This window comes from Nyctereutes procyonoides, unplaced genomic scaffold (assembly GCF_905146905.1).
Source record: "Nyctereutes procyonoides isolate TBG_1078 unplaced genomic scaffold, NYPRO_anot_genome, whole genome shotgun sequence".
Classification (NCBI taxonomy): domain Eukaryota; kingdom Metazoa; phylum Chordata; class Mammalia; order Carnivora; family Canidae; genus Nyctereutes; species Nyctereutes procyonoides.
In genome coordinates this window covers 49,465,662-49,488,445 of record NW_026575121.1, presented here as the reverse complement: position 1 = coordinate 49,488,445, position 22,784 = coordinate 49,465,662, and the positions used below count along the sequence as shown (strand labels likewise).

Genomic DNA, 22,784 nt, shown 5'->3' with positions numbered 1-22,784 from the left:
TTTTTTCCTTTATTTTTATTTTTATTTTATTTTATTTATTTATGATAGACACACAGTGAGAGAGAGAGAGAGGCAGAGACATAGGCAGAGGGAGAAGCAGGCTCCATGCACCGGGAGCCCGACATGCGATTTGATCCTGGGTCTCTAGGATCGCGCCCTGGGCCAAAGGCAGGCGTTAAACCGCTGCGCCACCCAGGGATCCAGTTTTTTTTCCTTTAGTGTAAAACTTACTTTTAATGAAATGCAAATCTTTTTTTTTATGAAATGCAAATCTTAAATGTACATTTGCTATTATGAAAACACGCATAAATCTGCAAGAGCCTAGATTCATAAACACAGTGGGGCCTGATTTGCCTTTGCCTGGGCTAGGTTGCAGGGCCAAGACTTATCCTGCATGTGTAAGGTTAGATCCTCTTTTCATTTACAATTTTTACATTTTGTTTATCAAGGATTTTTGCATTGATTTTGATTTTTTAAAATGTGTTATATTAAAGTATTAATACTGGATTTTCTCTGGCACAATTCTCTGCTCCTTAAATTTTGCAGTAAATGAGTAAATGCCTCACTTGCCTCACCCTAGTCCCAGCCCTGGTAAGTAGGAAGTCCAGGCGGGGAGGGCCTATTTGGAGCAGAGAAAGGCTGAATGGAGTTGAACCCACTTGCTAATCCACTTGCTGTTCAACATAGAAGCCAGGTAGTTCAATCATTAGAAAACATGATTCCAGGTCACTTCCCTTGTGCAGTTAATTACTAACCCTGTGATAAGCAATACATAGGCTACCAATTACAGGTGTAGACCAAGTGCGCACCCACTGGCAATGTGAGGGAATCACATTAGGACTAACATTCTCCTGAGCTCAGGAGGGGAGTTGGGAGGGTTTCAAATTGGGGTGCATGGCCATCTGGGGAGTCTCAACAATTGGAGAAGGTGTGAGGGAAAGAATTTGTTTTGTATTAGTTCAGCAGACCACCAGGGCTTGAAAATGGGAGCTAGTGGTGGTGCTCTGCTGGACAGCAAATGTGGAATTGAGTAGGAGACCACTAAGCTCATCAGTCTCCCTCGGGGCACCTTCACAAATACCATCCTGCTTTGGCCCAAATCTGTCGTGAAATCACTAAAAATCAAGGACCTGGATCCTAGAAAAAAGCTACATGCTCTTAGCTCTTTGTATGATCTAACTCTAGGAAGTAGGAAATAACAAAGGAGCCCATTATTGCCACACATACCTGCTGTGGTAGAAAAAGAAAAGTATTTCCCAATGGAGAACTACGCACACTTTTCTGCCTTATCAGATTCTGATTTATTTCCCCCTTCTGATTCTGAGCTATTTAAAACACTGTGAGCTATAGATAACTGGTATCTATGCGAGTTCTTTCTAGGAGAATTTTAGCTAACTCTCCTCTCAACTTATGGAAAAAACCAGTTTTCCTCTTTCAATTCATTTCAACATTTCTTTTGCTCCATATAAATTTTTGCTCTTTTAAAAAAAGATTTTATGTATTTATGTATTTATTTATTTATTTATTGAGAGAGAGAGAGAGCACAAGCAGGGAAAGGGGCAGAGGCAGAGGGAGAAGCAGACTTCCTGCTGAGCAGGAAGGCAGATGTGGGGCTTGATCCCTGGATCCTGGTCTCATGACCTGAGCTGAAGGCAGATGCTTAATTGACTGAACCAAATTTTTGCTTCTTGACTTCTTTATTGAACTAGTGTTACAAAATCTGATTCTTGAATTAAATCAAGATGCTAAAATAAAACCTTTAACATGTGTCCATTCTTTTTGTTTTTTAAAGATTTTATTTTTTATTTATGAGAGACACAGGGAGAGAGAGAGAGAGAGAGAGAGAGAGAGAGAGAGAGAGGCAGAGACACAGGCAGAGGGAGAAGCAGGCCCCATGCAGGAAGCCTGACGTGGGACTTGCTCCCAGGTCTCTAGGATCACACCCTGGGCTGAGGGCAGTGCTAAACCGCTGAGCCACCTGGGCTGTCCAACATGTGTCCATTCTTATATTTGAATGAGAGTCATAATTTCATCTTTTCCTGAAATTTATCTTTTTACAGCCTCCACCTTGCCTCTTTCTAAGTCTCTTAGGATCATGAAGTAATGTGCAAACTTGGTCTGTATAGCTTTTCTAAGGAGAAGGAAGCATGTGTTTTGGAGGAGCAGGAGGGGATGAGGTTCACACTGATGGAACAGGTACCCTGCTACTTTACAAACAAAACTGAACCCAATTTGCACAACAATCCCATGAAACAGCAATTGCTATTCCATTTTATGGAGGAGATAACTCACATTTAGAGATAATTTCAGAGATGAGAATTGTCCAGTGATAAATATTAATGGAGATAAGTATTCAGAGTATTCAGATATAACTATTCATTATTCAGAGCTAATGTTCAAAGGTAAGTCATTTGACCAACATCACTTACTATGTGCAGTTAGGATTTGAAGTCATATTTGTCTAAGCCCAAAATTATGGGATACTGTTGCCCTATGATGTCAGGAGGTAGCCCTGCCCTGTGTAGAGTTCTTAAGTTGGGGAGTATTTCTCCCTGGGCCACAGAGGTACACAGAATATCCTCCAGGAATGCTTAGGAGACCGTTGTTAAGTTAATCACTGGGCTTACCAATGGCAAAGGAAGAACTAGGTGGTGGCTTAATTGCTATGCATTTCCCTCCGTCTCTGGTCCTGTTCCATCAGAAAAACCAGGCAGAAAGCTGTCTGTGAAATTTGCTGTCATGAAGAGCAATGAGTTGGGGGTTGAACATGGGAGCAAGAGGACAAAAATGTCCTGCCTTCCCACTGGTCTCCCAGTTAAAACTCTTGTATAAAATAAGCAACCGAATAGCCCAGCACCCAGTTCATTCAGATAATTTAACAAATATCAAAGTGACCAGACCCTTTGAGAAAAAGCATTCTGAAAATGTTTCTTTCACTAAGAGAAAAAGGACTATGTTATGTACACACTAGGAAGCCTTTAGATAACATGCTAGTCGGGTTGGGCAAAGAGTTAGAAGGCCCTTTCAAACCGTTATCACTGTGGATCACATTATTAGGTGTCCTGTGTATATATGTAATGTGGCCAGGCTATTCTTTATTTTTTTCTTTCTTTCTTTTTTTATGTAGGCTCTACACCCAACATGGGGCTTGAATTCATGACCCTGAGATCAAGAGTTGCATGCTGTACTGAATGAGCCAGCCAGAAGGGCAGTCAGGCTATTCTCTCTCTTTTTTATTATTTATTATTTTTTATTTTTTGTGTGTGGGGGTGCGCGTGGGGAGAGGCAGAGGAAGAGGAAGAGAGAGAGAATCTTTTTTTTTTTTTTAAGATTTTACTTATTTATTTGAGAGAGAGAGAGCGGGTACACAAACAGGGGGAAGAGCAGAGGGAGAGGGACAAGCCAACCCTGCCGATGAATGCAGAGCCTGAAATGGGGACCGATCTCATGACCCTGAAATCATGACCTATGACCTGAGCAGAAATCAAGAGTTGGATGCTTAACTGACTGAGCCACCTCAGCGCCCCAGGCTATTCTTTATATTAATTTCCATTTTATGTTCATTGTGTACTTTCACAGAGGACATAGAAATCATAAAGTAGTTGCAGCTATAAGTTACAGTTTAAAAATAACTTCAGTACCAACTGTTCATTTAAGTATTTTAAAAATAGTATGAAAATTTAAAGAATCAACAAATACATAGGATAGTAAGCCTGCAGATATTTCCACATTCTGATCACAGTGCATACATTATTAATAGTCTAAAAATAATATGAATTTAAAGGAGATTTTGGTTTCTGCTATGGAGGAAAACAGTAAAACAAGGCAGCATGAATGTATATGGTTCTTTGCATAGGTGCTCTAGTGCCCTCTGCTGGAAATGTTTGAGTACTGCGGCTCCCCCGACCCACAGGGGCCATGGAGCCTTTGGCATTCTGGTGAAGCCTTCTCCGAATAATGGTTTTAAATGCATAAAATAGAATGAAGAGAATAATAAAGAAAATAATTACACTTAAATACAGTTACAGGAATATCAAAATATCTTAAAACAAATTTTTTTTCTTAAAACAAATTTAAAGTTTATTTATTACCTTATTAAATATAAAGATGTAGCTTTGGGTCTAATTATTGTAATTTCAAAGTAGTGATACGCTTAAACAACATTTTGAGATTTTGTGACAGTGATAATATTGTATAAAAATATTTGTGATGCTTTTATGTGATCTCTTGGTAATGAAATTTAAGATAGCGTGTGTATTAGTTTCCTGGGAACTCTGTCATCATCCTTCTTTCTTTTGCAATTGCAGAGTGTCTCATCATATAGATGTACCATAGGTTATTTAACTTGATCTATTTTTTTTTTTTAGTGGAGCTGGGCATGGAACCCAACACGAGGCTTGAACTCACAACCCTGAGATCAAGACCTGATCTGAGGGGCAGCCCGGGTAGCTCAGCGGATTAGGACCACCTTCAGTCCAGGGTGTGATCCTGGGGACCCCGGATCGAGTTCCACATCAGGCTCCCTACATGGAGCTTGCTTCTCCCTCTGCCTATGTCTCTGCCACTCTCTGTGTGTCTTTCATGAATAAATGAATAAAATCTTAAGGAAAAAAAAAAAGACCTGATCTGAGATCAAAGTTCAGATGCTTAACCAACAAAGCCACCCAGGTGCCCCCAATCTGGTGTATTAATGGACATTGCCATTCTGTTCAATTTTTTTCAAATGTGGAGTAGCCAATTACCTTTCAGAGAAGTAATTTCCAGATCTGCAAGGCAGATGTTGAAGAGATGCTGCTGCCACCCGAGAAAAGACTCGGGGCTATCACAGGTTGGAAGGGAGAGGAAGGAAGGAGCCACTTCAGAGGGAACACAGTTCTGCTAACATCTTGATCTTGGACTTCTAGCCTCCAGAATTGTGAGACAATAAGTTTCTGCTGTTTGACCATTTAGTTTGTGGTACTTCATTCCTTAAAAATTTCTATGGAATGATTTCCAATATATTGTGAAATGTAAAAAAGCAGTTATGCACACACATTTTTACTCATATATGCATAAAATATCCTTCAAGGATATGTACCATACAGATAGCACTAGTTGCCTCTACAGCAACCCGTGTGGGGAGGTATGCATCCATAGGTGCATAGCCTACACAATAAACAGACCAATTTGGTAATATTTTCAAATTATGAGCATTGATATTAACTTACTTTGATACATGTACACATCCAGCCAGTAGTTATGTGGCAGGCACAGAAGCATAATGGCAAGGTCCAGTGCTGTCCTGGCAAAGCTGCTTCCACCCATAGGTCTTCACAGCATCCCACATCTCAGAGTGGAGAATGTCCCACTAGTAAGTCCTCCTCTGACTCATACTGGCCAGCTCTCAACAGTACAACTGTTCATGAGCTACGATGCTAGCAGTCTCCTCTGTGTGTCACTGTCTCTGTCAATCTGTCTCTCCCCCACACACCCAGAAGCAGGAGACTAGGAAATGCAGGGGTGGCACTGCACAGTGCCCTCCTAGAGCCATCCCACAGCACCATATTAAGGACTTTGGGCCCTGGAGGCTGCTGAAGGGGTGACATGCTGGGGTATGGACTGGTTTGCTTTTGGGAGATAAGACCCTCTAGGGTGGAGAAGGAGAAAGCAGGGGGACTAGGTAGGTACCTCCTGCAATTATGCCAGTAATGTTCCAGGTGAGCGGAAAGCAAACATGGGTAGAGAAAGATGCCCCAGGCATTCTCCCAGATTTCCTTAATTACATATCCCTGGACAGAAGTGACATGTGGTAGCTGCCTCTTGCCTGAAGGGGCCACAGTACCTGGGAGATGTTCGCCCGAGCTGAAATATAACTTTGGGATTTGTAAGGACGGCAGAGACTTGCCTGTGCCATCGTCCCAGCAGGCTTGTTCTGGCAGCCCAGGCAGGTGGCACCGTCCGCTGTGTTCTCTCCCACGTGCCCAGCCACGGGGAGGCCAACAGCTCCAACAAGCCTTCACCTGCTCTGCACTGATGGGATCACCTGCAGCAAGCGAGGCTTATCTCCTGCTTTGATCTGGGGATAGCTGAAAAACGCACCTCCCCCTCAAAGATAAATGCACATCATGATCCCTGGAACCTGTAAATGTCATCCTATTTGGGAAAAGAATTCTTGCAGATGTGATTAAGGATCTTGAGCTCAGAGGATCATCCTGGATTACCCAGGTGGGCCCTAAATGACATCACAATTGTCCTTATAAGAAAGAGGCAGAGGGAGATTTGACACACAGCGAGGGGAAGGCAACATGAAGGAGGCAGAGGTTGGGGTGATGTGGCTCTGAGCCCAGGAGTCGGAGGGGGCAGGGAGTGGATTCTCCCCTAGAGCCTCCGGAAGGAGTAAGACACTTTGATTTTGGCCCAGTGAAGCTGATACTGAACTTCTGGTCTCCAGAAGTGTGAGAGAATTAACATCTGCTGTTTTAAAGTGCCCAGTCTCGGGGCACCTGGGTGGCTCAGTGGTTAAGCGTCTGCCTTTGGCTCAGGTCGTGATCCAGGGTCCTGGGATCGAGTCCCACATCGGGCTCCCCACAGGGAGCCTGCTTCTCCCTTTGCCTGTGTCTCTGCCTCTCTCTCTCTCTGTCTCTCATGAATAAATAAAATCTTAAAAAAAAATAAAGTGCGCAGTCTGCTAATTTATTTTGGCATCTCAGCACGCAGCACATCAGGGCTAGGCTTACTGCCCCGTTCCACCAGTGCGAGCAGGATAATGTGCCAGGCAAAGGAGGACAGCTTTCCCACAGCTCCCTTGGGCAGGAGGACAACCTGAGATCGGTCCCCACACTCTGCATCGGGTTCTGGTGGGCAATCTGGCAGCGCGGCTTGTATGGCTCTCCTTCCTTGTCTCCCTTCCCAGCCCTTCGCTCCTGCCTCCTGGGGTCACTTCCCAGTCAACCAGGCTTTGTCTGAGCTCTGCCTCAAGGGGGCTCTGCCCAAGGCAGGTCTGTACCTTCAAGACAGATTCAAATGAAATCCAAGAAAGACCTACAGAATTTAAAAAAATATAACAGTTAAAGGAACTTTAAAAAATTTCTTTTAAGATTTTATTTATTGGGGGTGCCTGGTGGTTAGGCGTCTGCCTTACACTCAGGTCGTGATCCCAGGGGCCTGAGATCGAGTCCCACGTTGCAGAGCGGGACAATCTTAAACAGGCTCCCTGCTGAGCCTACACGGGGCTTGAACTCATGACTCCAAGATCATGACCTGAACCAGAACCAGGAGTTGGACACTTAACTGACTGTGCTGCCCATGCGCCCTTACTCAGGAACTGTTAAAGGGGCCCTGTGGCACCAACTGCTTTTTTCCTTACTCATACTCTCAACCAGTATTTCCCAGACTGAGGTCTCTTAATGGTTGGCAGAGTGGAGGGAGGAAGGCAGTGCCTTGCCCATCTGCCCCTTGAGAATTAACTTTAGCTATGTTCATTTCAGTGATAATCTAGAAAAATAGATAGGTTTATTCTGGACCAAGCAGGTGATATCTGCCAGGGAAGCCCCTTGCAGATGGGCCTTTGTGCCATACCAGTGGCTGTGATGCTACCTGGGGATCACCTGTGGTTACAGGGTTTGACTTTTTTTTTAAGATTTTATTTATTTATTTATTTATTTATTTATTTATTTATTTATTTATTTATAGAAAGAGAGAGAGCACATGAGCAAGGGGAGAGACAGAGGGAGAGGGAGAAGCAGGCTCCCCGTGGAGCAGGATACTGAGGTGGGACTCCATTCTGGGACCCAGAGATCATGACCTGAGCTGAAGGCAGATGCTTAACAGACTGAGATACTCAGGCACCCATACAGGGTTCTGCTTTCAATGAAGTTTCCCAAGAGTCTCAATCTTCTTTGGTTCATAAGAAAATATTTTCTTTTAAAGGAATCTGAATGTAACTCACATGGGAGAAGCACTGCTGCAACTAGCTGTGGTGTGTGGTGAGACTTGGTGCCCTGGGTAAGTGGTTGGGGGCCTGGGGTTAAGGCCCATTTCCTAAGAGCTGTGTGGCACTGGAGAATTTACTCAACCTCTCTGAGCTGAAGCCTCCTGCTCTATAAACGGCAGTGTAACAGTAGTTACACCAAAAAATTCTTATAAAACTTTCACCAAATACAGTGTGCGAAGTGCTGACTTAGCAGAACATGCCTTGCCCTTGCCAGAACATAGGGCAAATCGTGTCCTCATGAATAGTAATCGTCAGGCCGAAGGAGGTATAGAGCTAATAACCACAGCGACCAAATAATAGTGATAAAACAGGGATCACTGACATTCACACAAAGGGAACATCTTCAGAGCCGCAGACCAGGCCCCCGTCTTGCTCCCTTTCCACCACAAGGTGGCATAAGCTCCAACTATTTTACGAGTTCACCGCTCCTCTCCCCCTCAGGGAGCCGCTCGGTTTGCAACCAAGATGATTCCGCGGCCCTAGGGGGCGGGGGTGAGGTGGGGGGTGTCTCAGGTCTGAACTCCCAGGGCCTCCGTTTTCTTGTACTCCTAATTCGAAAGGCCAGACTCCCGTCCAAAGTAACAAGGATAATCATAGCTGTCCCTTCTTGCGTATCTGCAGGACACCAAGTGAAAATGTGTGTGTATGAGTGTGTATACATAGATGCACACACACATTTAAATATATTCTAGGAATCTAGTATAAGTCAGCGTGAAGGGCTGAGTTTAAATATTGTGAAGAAAACTTGTAGAAGCAGATATTCTCAATCCAAATATTTTACAAAGTTACCCCTAACCAAGATGAAATTGTGCAAGGCTGAACTTGCAGCATTGTCTTCTTTCTGCCGTTTATGCACACACACACGTTACACCCATGTACAAACATGCACTTACACACCTCCCTTATATATCTGAAGTGTAGTTGGGCTTGGAAGGCTCCCACTTTGGGAAGCCAAGCCATGATGACTGGGTATGTGAGCCACCCACCACAGCGATGGCTCCGCCTTCACTTCTGATACAAAATTGTGGATGCTGCCCCAAATCACAAGAGGCGTATGACAGCCTCGCTGGACTCTACAAATCTTATACCTGAGCCAAAGAAGCTCTGCATTATTATTTCCTAAAAATACTTTGGATCAGATCAAGTTGCCCAGACTTGCAAATCCAGTTGACCTCCTGGCGGAGTGCCCAGGGTGACTTTGGCAAAGCAAGGAAGTCGTGGCTATTAGTTGAGAGGCACAGGGGTGCCCGCCCTCAGACTGCATCTGTGGACCTTTGATCTGGGGAAAGGATCTGGCTTGGGGGACTGGCTGCCAGGTCCTTTTCAACCAAAATAATACCAAGACGACTTCTTCACCTAACTAACAGAGCACAGGACAAGATGTCAGGCAACCCAGAGAAATCCTTTCCTCTCAATTATTTGCCTCCCTTAAACAGGGACTCATTACAAGCTGACAGCCTGGAGGCACCCCAGCAGCTTTCTCCAAGTTTTTTTTATAGGGGAGCAGATTTTACCCTTCACAAGGCGGAAACGTGAAACAGGTTTGCAGAGCTACCTCGAATATTGAGAGAGAATATGCTATCAAATTTAGCACTGTCAGTGAGGTCTTTTCGTTTCTTTTTTTATTTTTTTTTATTTTTATTTATTTATGATAGTCATCACAGAGAGAGAGAGAGAGAGAGAGAGAGAGAGAGAGAGAGAGGCAGAGACACAGGCAGAGGGAGAAGCAGGCTCCATGCACCAGGAGCCCGACGTGGGACTCGATCCCGGGTCTCCAGGATCGCGCCCTGGGCCAAAGGCAGGCGCTAAACCGCTGCGCCACCCAGGGATCCCGAGGTCTTTTCTTTGAGGCTTAGAAACTGGGCAGTATTGATTCTAAGAACCCTGGGGCAAAAACACTGGAAGGCTCTAGGCCAGAAAGAAATATTGTAGTAGCCTTTTAACCAACCGTGACCTCTGGGGGTTGAAGTTGGCTATGATATTTATTTTCTTTTTTATTCTTGAAAACACAGTCCAAACTGAATCCAAGGAGCGTGAATTACTTTTTTCAGAAAAATAGTTTTAAAGTTCACATTCCTTTTTTTTTAAGATTTTATTTGAGAGAGAGAATGAAAGAGAGAACGTGAGCAGGGGGAGGAGGGAGAGGCCGACTCCCCATGGAGCAGGGAGCCCCACATGAAGCTCCATCCCAGGACCCCGGGATTATGACCTGAGCCACCCACCCAGGCATCCCTGAAGCTCACAGTCTTTTAAGGTGGTCCTAGCGGAACTGATACAGGTGAGAAACACGTGGACTGTGAATGAGACGAGGAAATCAGCTCACTAACGCTCTTTATTCTGATCTCCAGGAGTGTGCGGTGTTGTGCCTCAGGACGTGGGGGAGGCCGAGGAGAAGCCACAGTCCTGCTGTCCCTCCAGGAGGGACAGGAAGGAAGAGAACAGACACTCGGGCTTGCTGGATCCCAGACAGGTCCCTACAGATGTCTCTCCCTTAGTTCTTTGAGGCCCCTGAGGGGCTATTTTTAGGGTTCTCACTTTACAAGGAGCAAATCGAAGCCCAGAAGGTAGAGCAGCTGGGCCAGGTTGCCCAGGGCCCTGGAGGAATTCGGTGACGTTGGTTGGGTGGGCACTGCCCAGCAAGGGTTTCACTCAGGAGTTTAGGCATCGTAGTTTGGAAACTGGCACACTCACCCCAGCTCTCTTCTCTCGGGAGCCAGAGGAGTTGGTCTTATTAAACTGGAGCCCAGCTAGCAGCTCTTATTTGCGGGGCAATTTGTGCCTGGGAAAGTGAGAGATGGGCTGCATTTCCAGAATCTTCTGAGGCCTTTCTCAGTAATCAGTGAAATGCATGAAAAATTAAAGACTGGGGGATCCTTGGGTGGCTTAGTGGTTAGGGCCTGCCTTCAGCTCAGGACGTGATCCTGGAGTCCCGGGATCAAGTCCCGCGTCGGGCTCCCTGCATGGAGCCTGCTTCTCCCTCTGCCTGTGTCTCTGCCTCTCTCTGTGTGTCTCTCATGAATAAATAAATAAAATCTTTTTTAAAAAAATTAAAGATGGGCTTCCAAGTACCCTTACAAAACTTCAAATTTGGACCCATTTTTATCATTTGTCCTGTAAAGTCAGGTACATTTCTAATAAACCTATCATGAGATTTTTTTTTTTAACATCAAAAGCCACTAACCTTCCTACAAACATGAACCATTTCACCTGACTCAGGGCCTGTGGTTATCCTTCTCCATGTGTAAAATTGACGTGAGTGTCTCTCATGCGTGGGTCTCTGACATCAGGAAGGAGCAGCTCATGCTTCTGGGAAATTTGAGCTCTGAAACCCTGTTTTTCTTACTGAGTAAGCCTTAAGGTCACCAAATAACCAAACAACCATTCCTTGAGTCAAGAGGTCTTTCTGACCTATGAGTCTAGGGAAGGGTATTGCTGTTTATTTCTCCTTTGTGGTAACAGAAAGTGTGGGTGTGACCTCGGAGAGCCCATTAAAAAAATTCATGCAGTGAAATTATTTGTATTTGTTTGCTAGGGTTGAGACAACAAAGTACCACAGTTTGGGGTTCTGAAGGGATAGAAAGGTATTTCCTTGTAGTTCTGGAGTTTGGAGGTCCGAGATCAGAGAGTAGGGAGGACTGGTTTCCTTAGGTCTCACTCCTGGGCTCGTAAATAGATCTTCTCTCTATGACTTCACATGGCCTTGTGTGTGTGTGTGTGTGTGTGTGTGTGTGTGTGTGTGTGTATCCTGACCTCCTCTTTATTTTATTTTTTTTAAAGATTTTATTTATTCATGAGAGACACACACACACAGAGAGGCAGAGACATAGGCAGAGGGAGAAGCAGGCTCCTCACAAGGAGCCCAATACGGGACTCGACCCCAGGACCCCAGGATCATGACCTGAGCCAAAGGCAGACACTCAACCACTGAGCCACCCAGGTACCCCCTGACCTCCTCTTCTTAAAAGGACACAAGTCCTATTGGATTAGGGCCACCCTAAATATCTCATTTTAACTTAATTATCTCTTTAAAGACCCTATCTCCAAATACAGTCATATTCTTAGGTGTTGAGGGCTAGAGCTTCAACAGATGAAAGTCAGCCCATAACATCACTAGGGGGAGCAGAGATGGGGCAGAAATGCTCTGCTTTATCCTTCATGGATCAGGGACCAGCCTAAGTCAGGCCCTGGGGGGAGGTGACCTTCCTCACCCACTGTGAACTCAAGGACGAAGGCTCGGGTGGGGATGCTCCCAGCCCCCTGCCCCCACTAACCTGGGACCTCATCCTTCCATTGTGGTCCACATTCTGAGGGAAAGGATCCCCGTGACAACACCTTGCAGTCCCAGAAGAGGGCAGAGATGACTGGCACCTGAGGAACCCAGGTGTTGGGAGCTCCACCTCCTCAAAGCCACGAAGCACTTCTGCACCACAGGAGTCTCGGTGGGCAATCTTCCTCAGTCACCCAGAGGTCAGGGAAACGTGGTGATTTGGAGACACAAATGTCAGACAGTAGGCAGAGTCATGGCCTGCCCTGCACCCCCCCCCCCCCCCCGTCAACCGTGGAAGGCCTTATTTGTTCACCCATTCAACAAATATTTGCAGAGGCCAGATCTGGACCAGGCACGGGTGCTTGGGATTCGTTAGCAAACAAAACAGGCAAGGGGTCTCGAGCTCACAGAGCTTCCATTCCAACGAGGACGAGGGGACAGATGCAGCCTCACCCAAAGGTGCTTCCTGTGAAAATGTCCGCTGGGTCCTGGGGAACTGGGAATTCCCGTCCTCCTCCTGCTGAGGGTTTCTGGGTGGTTTCCTGTTTCAGCCCCACAGCCAGGGGAAATTTCTGCTTTTCACTCCTCTGAACTATAAGCTGAGATTCGCACACGCTTGACAAGGGATTTTTCTGGTTAAAGGAAAATCCTATGTCCCTGTGCGGACATCTTAATATATCCTGAAAAAGCCAGTTTAAATGTCACTTCCCGTGGGAAACCTTGTCTGACCACCCCCACCCCCGTCCGCCAGCCCTCTTGTGAGCTCTCAAAGCATGAATCACTTCCCGCTGCATTGCCACTGTTTGTCTGGCTCGGCCTCCCCCAGCCCCTGATTCCTGCAGGCAGGGTCTCCCCCTTGTTGTCCTGTACCTGTCCCGGGCCACCAGGGTCCAGCCTAGAGAATGTGCTGCGGGGAAAGAAAAACCCGAAGGTGCAGCTGGAACAGCTCCCCCTGCCTTTGGTCCAGTCCTTGGGGTCCAGCGCTACCACACTCTGATGCCCATGGGGTCTATGACCACCTGATTTCAAGTGGCAACAAATAGAAACGCTATTTTGTCATCAGTAACATCTGAAGTGTGGTATGAAAATCTCTATTATTTTTCTGGGTGAGGCTAAAATGAAGTGGCTGTTGCCTATGTTCATAATAGAAGAAGGAAATGTTCCCTTTCAGTTAGAGACTAGTAAACATAGAGAGGTCACTTTTTCCTACTGAAGTTCATGGACCAGGGGTGCATGGACCTGTCGACAGAGCATGTGACTCTTGATCTTGGGCTTGTGAGTTCAAGTCCCACATTGGGTGTAGAGATTACTTAAAAAATAAAAAAAAAATCTCTAGAAAAAATAAATTTGTGGACCCTTTAAGCTCTATTCACAAATCTCTCGAAGGATCCATCTGTGCCTGATTGAGAGCCTCCAGACTAAACCATTATTTTCCCAAGTTAGACTGAGCTCTGGTGCCGAGCAGCTCACAGTCAGCTCAAGCTCAAGTGCAAGTCTCCACCACATCTTAAACCTTGACATGGTCTGAAGTCAGGTGCATTCAGTTCCTACCCTCTCTGCATACAGTCTCCTGGCCCACTCCCAGTGTGTCAGTAGCATCAGCAGCTGGGAATTTCAGCAAATAGCCCCTGTGCCCAGTAGCCTTTCCCTTCTCCCCATTGGCCCTCCTTGGCTGCCCAATGCCAGGGTTGGCTTCTTTTCTTTTTCTCCTCTTTCCCAAGCACTGCCGGATTTCACTGGCTTCTGCCTTCTTCCTTGACTTCACCTCCTAGAGAACCCAGCCCTGCCGCTGTCCCGCCCATCTCCTTGAGCAGACAGGTCAACAGTTGCAAGCTATTTACCCAACTGGATCTTCCAAATATGTCCAGAACTCTCCTTAAGATTAACTTTGATGAATAAAGTGTTCTTCATCTTGTTACAACAGGCCCGGTCTTTGAAAAAACCTTGCTCCTTTGGGGCACCTGGGTGGCTCAGTTGGTTGAGTATCTGACTCTTGATCTCAGCTTAGGTCATAATCTTAAGGTCATGAGTTCAAGCCCCACAGTGGGCTCCATGCTGGGAGTATGAAGCCTACGAAAAAAATAAAGAATGAAAAAACCTTGCCTCTTGGGGATTTCCCTCCACTGATGTGCCATCCTTGTGGCAAGGACATGATCCGTATCCATCACTACCACTTCTCTTTCCTTAACCATTGGCCACTTGTTCATTTGGGTTCATAATCTAATGTAGTTCAGGGATTCTATATTAAACACAGATACTTAATGATTTATCTGAAAAATGCAAGAATGGGTTTTCATTAGAGTATCTATCAGGGTAGTTCACTGCATTGAGCCATACAGTTATCTCAATAGACTCCCCAAAAAAGCACTTAACAAGATTGAATATTGTCCATAAAACTCTTAGAGATGCAAGCATGGAAGGCCACATTCCTAACCCTAACCAGGGTATCCACCAGAAACTTGCACAAATCATGACATATAATAGTTCGACACTAGAAAGAAAGGATAACTGCTTCTGTTCAACCTTGTCATGTGGGTCCTTGACAATAAAATAAGAAAATGGGACCTGAGTTTAAAATAGGTGATGTGATGAACTATGTAGAGAATTCAAGACAGCAAATGAAAAACTAATGGAATGGGATAAGGTGGTGAATACAAGATCAGCATATACATATGGGTGGCTTTCACATTCGTTAGGATGGCTATTAAGGAAAAAAAAGTGTTGATGAGGATGTGGAGAAATTGGAACTCTGGTGCATTGCTGGTGGGAATGCAAAATGGTGCAGCCACTGTGGAAAATAGTATGGCAAGTCCTCAAAAAATAAAACAGAATTATTGTATGGTTCAGCAATTCCACTTCTGGATGTATATCCCAAGAAGTGAAAGCAGGGACTTGAACAGAAATCCATACACTGCGTATTCATCATGTTCCCAGCAGCACTGCTCACAATAGCCAGAAAGTTAAAGCAACCCAAGTGTCACTGACAGACAAATGCATGAACAAAATGTGATATCTGTACAATGGAACGTTGGATGACATAAAGAAATGAAGTACTGATCTATGCTGCCACATGGATGAACCTTGTAGACATCATACTGAATGAAAGAAGCCAGTCACAAAAGGGCAAATATTCTATGGGATTCCTAGAGTGGGCAAACTCATAAAGATAAAAGTAGAATGGTGGTTGCCAAGGGTTGGAGGTAGGGCGGAATGGGGAGTTATTGTTTAGTGGGTACAGAGTCTATTTGGGAAGATGAAAAAGTTCTGGAGATGGATGGTGGTGATGGTTGCACAACAGCTATTTGTGGGAATGTACTTAATGCCACAGAACTATCCACATAAAAATGGTTAAAACGGTAAGTTTTGTGTGTATATTATCATAAAATAAAAATCACTGTTTTTCTTAATCACTAACTATAACCAATTAGAAAATGTCAGGGGGAATGGGGTCTACTCAGGAGAGCAACAGAATCCATAATGTAACCAAGAACGAAAACGACAATAGTGTTATAGTTTTTAAAAGGTGGAGCCCACCTTTTATACTAAAACAAATTATAACTATAAATAAGACTTAACGTGTAAAATAAATAAAAGGAGCATGGGTGAATAATCATATCAGGAGGGGCACCTGGGTGGCTCAGCTGTTGAGTGTTTGCCTTTGGCTCAGATACCAGGGTCCTGGGATGGAGTCCCACATTGGGCTCCCTGCAAGGAGCCTGCTTCTCCCTCTGCCTATGTCTCTGCCCCTCTCTGTGTGTCTCTCATGAATAAATAAATAAAATCTTAAAAAAACGAAGCACAGATGTGAGTTCTGACATGAAATCATCTTGGTGATCTGTTGAGAAGTGGGTTTTTCACATAATTCCTCAAGCATTGGGTGTAATCTCATTTGTTTATGAATTAAATAAAAACTATAGATTGGTTTTTTTTACTTGAGGAGGTAAATGTGTTAAAAAATGTTTCGAGGGGATCCCTGGGTGGCGCAGCGGTTTGGTGCCTGCCTTTGGCCCAGGGCGCGATCCTGGAGACCCGGGATCGAATCCCACGTCGGGCTCCCGGTGCATGGAGCCTGCTTCTCCCTCTGCCTGTGTCTCTGCCTCTCTCTCTCTCTCTCTCTCTCTCTCTCTCTCTCTCTCTCTCACTGTGTGCCTATCATAAATAAATTTAAAAAAATGTTTCGAAGTATACATCTCAAACTGTGGTTGTGATTGGTTCTGGGGGGGCATTTCCTTTATGAATTTTCTATGAGAAAGTATTCATGTTGTACTTGTGCAATTTTTTTTCTTTAATAAAACAGGAGGAATTGGCCTTCTCAGTCCTGTGACAAGCTGGCCTTGTCTGTATCCACCAGGGGAGGTGTGGGTGGTGGCTCAGGACTCTGGTGATGCTTGCCGCAGCCCTCTCTGTGAGGACAGCATTAGGGCACTGGTCAGCAGGTGAGGCTCCCTCCTCCCAGAAGAGGAGGTCTGTGTGGGGTTGTTGGGGAAGGACCAAGATTCCACCACCTGGAAAGAAGAACACAGGACCTTACCTCCTTGTATGGTCGGGTCAATTATTTTGGGTGCCCACTAATCCTTTAGTGCAATTGCCCTTGACTTTGACCTTGGCTGTGCATTCGAATCACACAGCTCCTGATGCCTAATCTGTGCTAGGGGATTCTCATTTATTTGGTCCAGGGATGACCCTGGCATTGGGCTGTACTGATATTAGCCCTGAGACCATCTCTCTGAATTCAGGGCTCTTCTGTTCTCCCACTAGAGCCCCCCTAAGTGCACTCTGGCACTTAAGCACTTGGTATTTGAAGAGGGTATTTTTTTGTTTTTTTTTTTGGCATTTGTCATAACTGGTTTCTGCTTCTCACTCTCTCCCTTTGAGATCTTTTTGCATCTTTTCCATCTAGTGTATGCTCCATGGTCATGACAGGATGTTCTCTCTCTCAGGCACCAAAGCCTTGCCCTGGCCAGTCTCTCTGGAGTTGGCTTCTCAAAGGAAGGAATAGTTTCTGCAGTACTGAAAATATCTTTCCCTTTTGTTGGTAAGAAGCTGAGACCCAGGAATACTATTCAGCAATAAAAAGAAACAAACCACTAATACATGTATGCTATGTTGTGAACTTCAAACACGTTATGCTCAATGAAAGAAAGCCAGATGCCAAAGGCCACACACCGTATGAGTCTATCTATAAGAAACATCCAGAAAAGGCACATCTACTTCTAGAGAGAGAAGATTAGAGGTTGACTGGGTGTGGGTGGCATGAGGAGTAACCTCAAATGGACACAAGGGGTCTTTTTAGGGTGATGGGGATATTCTAGAATAGACTGAGTGGTGGCTGCAAAACTCTAAATTTACTAAAAATCATGGAATCCCAGTTAAAAAGTATGATTCATATGGTATGTAATCATATCTCCATGAAGAGCACCGGGCACACTAGGATTAAGCCCTCTTTCAAGTGCATATTCTTTGAGGATGTTAGGTGCCAATTGACCACTGCTTGGGTGAAGGGGCAGTAGGGGGGATGGGGGAAAGCCCAAGTGGTAGTCTTATACCCAGGAAAACCAGATGGTGGTCAGTGAATGGCAGGGATGGGGGTAGAGGGTGGGGTGGGGTGGGGGTGGCCCCCCCCAACAATGTCCTTGGCCTTTTCACCTCCTCCCATGAAGCCAGCCCCCAAGGAAGGGAACTTATAGAAATGGGGGCTTTGCAAAACTATCCCCCAAATGCTGCTTCCACTCCCTTCCATCCTGCTATGCCCACCTGCTCAAAAGGGACCAATCTGCTGCCAAGGGGCAGCAGGCAGGGTTTTATTCTAAGATATTGGGAAGGTGTTGCTGAGTTTTTGCTAGGGTGAGACACAACCTAATTGTTGTTATGACATGGCTGGCTGGTGAGGAGCTAATGCCATGGGAGGCCTTTGGAGCCGAATGACCCAAGGGAACTCAGGGTCATGGTGGGATGGTCCTCTTCCTCCTAGGGGACATCTTGGGTAAACTTGGAGTGGGGACTGGTGGGACCGGGCCGTGGAGACCAGGCCAGAGCACTTTGATGCCAGCTCTGGTTTTGATGGGCTGAAGAGGAGGCAGGGGTGGGGTGTGGGGAAGGGCCCCCCAAAAAGCCCCACCAGGGGCCTGAATGGGGAGACAAGCAGGTGTTCTAAGCATACTTCCTCCTCCCCCTCCTCCTCCCCCTGCCGCCCCTTCTATTTATAGCGCTTCCTCTCCAGGGCTCCTCACTTGAAAAGTGCCCTTAACACAAACACACAAGAAAAAAAATTCTGAAAAATGTCAAACCACAGGTCCTTTCCCCCATCTTCTTTTAAGTTTCTAGGTTTGTACTGTTTCTGGTTGACCCTATAGCAGACAGGGTCAAATGGGTGCCCTGGGTCTGAATAGGTTAGGAGGTGCTGGTGGTGGGTCTGGGCTTCATCTGCAACTTTCTAGGGAGCCACTTCGGGAAGCAGGGAATAGAAGGTCCTTTCTCACCAGCAAAATAGGAGGCTGTGAAGACCAGGCACTTGCAGACTGTTTGCCAAGATCAGCAACAATGATCCCAGGAGATAAGATGAGAGCTGGAAAATACATGGAATTGGAAGCCAAGATTCCATGGTCCTAGTTCAAGCTGTTTAGAAACATCGCCTCTGCCTCTGATTTTTCCACTCTAAATTAAGAATTAAGTGAAGACCGTGGTTTACAGTTTGACCCAGAACCCACACAGTTATAACAAAAGCTCCACAAACTATTATTTACACTTACCAGGATGCATTTTCTTGTCTATGTGGTTTGGTTTTTTAACAATTCTGATCATGAACCACTAAAATGACTTCAAAACTCACTATAAATAGTTAAAATGGTGAATGTGTGATGTGTTTCATCACAATTAAAAAAAATTTTAAAACCCCTTGTAGATGTCAACTAAATGGTAGAAAAATACTGCACTATATAGTATCTAACTTCTTCAAATACTATTTTAAAAATCTAATTGTGTAATCACAGATATAAAAGTTTCCATTTGATAAAGTGTTAAGTTTGAACTTTGTTCAGATAATTAAAACTTTTGTCTCCCTTGCTCTATCTCTTTTTCTCTTCTAATATCAAAAAAGGGTGGCATAAGGGCACCTCGGTGGCTCAGTGGTTGAGCACCTGCCTTTTGCTCAGGGCATGATCCTGGGGTCCTGGGATCAAGTCCCTCATCGGGCTCCCCACCGGGAGCCTGCTTCTCCCTTTGTCTGTGTCTGTCTCTCTCTGTGTGTCTCATGAAAAAATAAATAAAAATCTTAAAAAAAAAAGGGGGGTGGCATAAACTAAAGCTAAACACACACAAACCCCGTGGCCCAGCAATCCTGCTGTGGGCATATATGGCTGGAAATTAGTGTGTATGTTCACCAAAAGATGTGCCCAAGAATGTTCCTAGCGCCTCTCTTTGTAGTAGGCTCAGCCTGGATCCAGATCCAGCTCGGACGTTCATCAATAGGAAAATGAATAAATAAGCACCTGATACATCCAAACCAAGGAATGTCTGCAGCAGAAGCGTGAATGAGCTACAAGTATTAGCAATATGGAGGAAGCACACCGAAATACTTTTGATCAAAACGAGTTGAGGGGGGCAGCCCAGGTGGCTCAGCGGTTTAGTGCCTGTCTTTGGCGGGGGGTGTGTTCCTAGTATCCCAGGATCGAGTCCCACATCGGGCTCCCTGCATGGAGCCTGCTTCTCTCTCTGCCTGTGTCTCTGTCTCTCTCTCTCCCTGAGTCTCTGCCTCTCTGTGTGTGTGTCTCTCTCTGTCTCTCATGAATAAATAAATAAAATCTTAAAAAAAAAAACGAGTTGAGAGATACCATGTGATTCTATTTATATAAAGCTCAAAAGCAGGCAAACTAATCTAGGACACAGTGCTAACCTTGGGTAGTAGTGACCAGAAGGAGCTTCTGGGGCACATTGAATGTTCAGGTGTTTTATCTAGGTGCTTGTATACATGGGTGTGTTTGCTGTATGGAAAATTCATTCAGTTTATGACTTGTGCCCTTTTCTGTAAGTATGTTATATTTCAATACAAAAGCTTAGTGAAGGGTGGCTCAGCGAGTTAAGCGTCTGGCTTCAGCTCAGGTGGCGATCCCGGGGTCCTGGGATGGAGCCCCACCTGACCAAGCCCCGCCTGATCGAGCCCACCTGAGCCCCTATCACAGTGGGCTCCCTGCTCAGCGGGGCATCTGCTTCTCCCTCTGCCCCTCCCTCCTGCTTGTGATCTCTCTCATGCTCTCCCTTTCTCTCAAATAAATACATAAAATCTTCGTTTTTTAAAAAAGAAAACCTTAGTAAAAGAACAACGAACAGTTTGGGAGATTCTCCTTTTAGATTCAAGCTCTGCAATATGAAAGTAGTGAGGAGAATGCATGCGTTCATCCTGTCCACGCGGGGATTGTTGGTGACAGGCGTGGGCGCCTCACAGGCCCCAGGGAAGATCAGCATCCCATCCTCCTGGAAGAGCATGGGTCTAGGAGAAATTCTAACAAGCAATTCCAGTTTTTAATCTCACTGAGTTGTTTCTATGCTTTTTCAGCTAACAGGCTCGCCAGTGAAGTCAGATGGCACAGCATGGCCACTAGCAGGGGGTGGATCATGGTTGGGAATTGAGTGGAGCCCAGGGATCTCCCCGGAGTTGCTTTTCTGACTAAATTTCTCGTTGGGGCATTTTCCTGTGAAGTTTTTGCAAACGGTCTTCCTTGCCTGAACCACCCATTTGGCATTTCCCTTGCATTCTTGGTTACCGTGCAGGCACATGTGCCTTAACCCTGCAGCTTGAAAAGCAAGAGTGGGGTTTTCTCTTGAATCTTCAACTGTGCCCAGCACGCCTTGAGCTTGAAAGGTGCTTAAAGAACAATCACTGGCTGAAAGAGAGAGAGAAAAAAAAGATAATGCAATTCAATTGTGACCTCTTGAAGAAAGAGTACAGAGAGGAGAAAATATGGTTGGTTCTCATGAACTGAAGGTTTGCTTGCATTCTTGGTGTGTGTTGTGGGGAGTGGGAGGTGCCCATACTTTCTTTTTTTTTTTTTAAGATTTTATTTATTCATTCATGAGAGACATAGAGAGAGAGGCAGAGACACAGGCTGAGGGAGAAGCAGGCTCCGTGCAGGGAGCCTGATGTGGGACTTGATCCCAGGACTCCAGGATCATGACCTGAGCTGAAGGCAGATGCTCAACTGCTGAGCCACCCAAGTGTCCCATACTTTCTTTTTCTTAAGGAGCATTTATTTGGGCTTAGGTTTCAGCATCCCTAGTAACTCCCTATATGACTGCAGATAATCCACTCCACCTCTCTGGGTCTCTCTTCCACAGCTGGAATGTGGGATGATTGGATAGGAGTCTCTGTGAAGTCCCTCTGTCTGGTGACTCTGTGAGGCAAAGGAAAACAGAAGAGGTGGCTCCCCATCCCAGGCTGTCATCCTCTTGTCCAGTACTGCAAGGCTGTCAATGACCTGCTAGTAACTCCACCTTCCACTGAAACTAAAAGGATCTCTGGCGTGTGAATGTGTATTGGACTGTGTTGCATCCCCACCCTTGTGGCTGGCTCAGGGTACAAAGTAAATGGAATCTTATAGGAGGGAGGTTTTGGATGAGGTGGGAAGACAAGCCAGTAGGAGCTATGGCAGATGGATTTGGAATAGCAGTGCCTCACCACTGCTCCAGTGTGCAGTAATCACCTACGAAGCGACTCTTCCATACCTGGCCCTGTGTCAGACCCTAGAAGGGCCAAGATGCATGAGAGCTCATCACTTGCCTCAATGGCTCGCACTCTGACAGATGGCAGTCATTTACCGTTACACTAACATAGGGACATGTGGAGTGCCATGAGGCATGACAAGAGGGGTATCTATGTTAGGTGGGGGAGGGGGTGAGGGCAGTCACAGTAGATGGCCTGCAGGAGATGGTGCTAAAACTGTCCTGAACCAGGAGTTAAGCAGAGTTACCAGGACGTGTGGGAGAGGAAAATGCATTCCAGCAGAGAGAGTCTCAAATGCCAGGTCATGGAATTAGGATTGTGACCTATAGAAAAGTAGAGCAGGAGCGCCTGGCTGGCTCAGTTAGTAGAGCATGAGACTCCCAATCTCAGGGTCATGAGTTCAAGCCCCATGTTGGACATAGAGTTTATTTAAAACAAACATACAGGGGTACTTGGGTTGCTCAGTTGGTTAAGTGTCTGCCTTTGGCGCAGGTCATGATCTCAGGGTCCTGGGATGGAGCTCTGAGTCAGGCTCCCTGTTCAGCAGGGAGTCTGCTTCTCCCCCTTCCTATCCCTCTGCCCTTTCCCTTACTTTCTCTCTCTCTCTCTCTCTCTGAATATCAATCTAAATAAATAAATAAATAAATAAATAAATAAATAAATCCTTTAAAAAACAAACAAATAAATAAGAAAAGTAGGGCGACTGTGCATTTTAGCCAAATCAGCCTGACAGTGGGATGAAGACTGTAGAGTAGATTGAGTGTCAGGATTGAAAGCCAACACTGGGAAACAAGAAGCTGTGGCTGCCTTCCTAGAGAGGCGTGGCAAGG

General features: G+C 45.5%; 1 non-coding gene across 1 annotated transcript; it reads left to right on the top strand.

The window, feature by feature from the left end:
- The first annotated feature begins 22,300 nt into the window (after positions 1-22,300).
- Positions 22,301-22,373, top strand: TRNAG-CCC (transfer RNA glycine (anticodon CCC)). Its single transcript has one exon. It is a non-coding gene; the product is annotated as a tRNA-Gly (tRNA).
- Positions 22,374-22,784: the final 411 nt, after the last annotated feature.